Here is a 1730-nt window from a genome sequence, read left to right as displayed (position 1 = left end):
GCGAAATGTAGACAATACAAGGTTTTATCACTGGCGAAATGTAGACATACAAGGTTTTATCACTGGCGAAATGTAGACAATACAAGGTTTTATCACTGGCGAAATGTAGACAATACAAGGTTTTATCACTGGCGAAATGTAGACAACACAAGGTTTTATCACTGGCGAAATGTAGACAACACAAGGTTTTATCACTGGCGAAATGTTACAAAAAATGGCAAAGCTTTGATGCGTACTTCTTTTTTTAAACAAATCATTGCCGTGTCATGAGTAATGAAAAAGACAACACAAAACATGTAACACGCAGTAACAAAACCACTGGCGCGTTCAGAAATCTGAACACAACTCACATGTGGTGGGTATATCAGAAAGTCATTATGTAAATTTGAAAGTAATTGGCGGCTTACATTTTTTCTAAATTGATCTTTAAAATGTGTATACCTAAAAATGTGACTGAAAATATACATCATATTATGTATACATATATATATATGTGTGTGTGTGTGTGTGTGTGTGTGTGTGTGTGTGTTATAAAAGAATATGATATGAGCCATCAGTCAGTCAGCTATGCTCGGAAATTTATTTTCATAAGCTGTTTCGTAAATGCTCGCTGCTGAGCGGGCAGTGTGTTGTGCCTTTAGGCATCGTACACCTTCTGTGTGGGATGTGGCCGCGGACTGGGTGAACCACACACGCACGCGCGCGCGCGCACCCACACACGCCAGCTCACAGGTCGATGTTCAGACGGAGCCTGGGCCAGGTCTGAGCAGACGCACCGAACAACTCAATCACTTGCGATAGGAGGTAGCGGCCTCTGTCCTACTGTCTGACCAAGGTAAGAAACACGCGCATCGCGGGGAAAGCAGGTGCTCGTCAAGATAATGAAACCGAAGAAACCACCATTATATTTTATATATTTAGTTATTTACTTTTTAAAACTTATACTATGTATTTATACAATGTATGCAATGTTGATATACCCCGTGAATTAAGACCACGTAAATGGGGAAGGAAGGCAGGAGTGTGTTTCAGAATGAGGAGGAGATCTTTTAAACCTATTTTTTTCCCTACAATCCTAACTGGTCACGCAAGTTCATTAAAAAGTAAAATAGATGAACTCTGAGCAAACGTAAGGTTTCTACACCAGTACAGAGAGGTCTCGTTTATTTGTTTTAGCGAGACGTGGTTCAAGGACAGTGTTTGTTCCTACAGTGTGGACGTTGACCGATTCCATCTGGTGCTTTGTGACAGGACGATAGATTCAATATCTAGATGTCACAGGACGATAGACTCTACATCTAGTTGTCACAGGTGACAGGACGATAGACTCTGTATCTAGTTGTGACAGTACGATAGACTCTGTATCTAGTTGTCACAGGAGGATAGACTTTACATCTAGTTGTCACAGGACGATAGACTCTGTATCTAGTTGTGACAGTACGATAGACTCTGTATCTAGTTGTCACAGGACGATAGACTCTGTATCTAGTTGTCACAGAACAATAGACTTTATATCTAGTTGTCACAGGACGATAAACTCTGTATCTAGTTGTGACAGTACATTTGACTCCACATCTAGTTGTCACAGGACGGTAGACTCTACATCTAGTTGTGACAGGACGATAGACTACAGACAGGTCGATAGACTCTATACATCTAGAACGTTGTGACAGGATGACTCGAACAAATGAACGAGCCTAGGAGTGTGTGTGTGTGTGTGTGTGTGTGTG

At 41.2% G+C, this 1730-nt stretch overlaps 1 protein-coding gene across 1 annotated transcript in view; it reads left to right on the top strand.

Moving 5' to 3' along the window:
* The first annotated feature begins 749 nt into the window (after positions 1–749).
* LOC101851075 (beta,beta-carotene 15,15'-dioxygenase-like) overlaps positions 750–1730 on the top strand; it is a 26451-nt gene continuing 25470 nt past the window's right edge. Inside the window, exon 1 of the mRNA XM_013088149.2 lies at positions 750–835. The gene's annotated coding sequence lies outside the window, so the exon portion shown is untranslated. The remainder of the gene's footprint in view (positions 836–1730) is intronic.

This window comes from Aplysia californica, unplaced genomic scaffold (assembly GCF_000002075.1).
Source record: "Aplysia californica isolate F4 #8 unplaced genomic scaffold, AplCal3.0 scaffold00693, whole genome shotgun sequence".
NCBI lineage: Eukaryota > Metazoa > Mollusca > Gastropoda > Aplysiida > Aplysiidae > Aplysia > Aplysia californica.
Note: the sequence above shows the minus strand (reverse complement) of the source record. Positions and strands in the feature narration are given on the sequence as shown.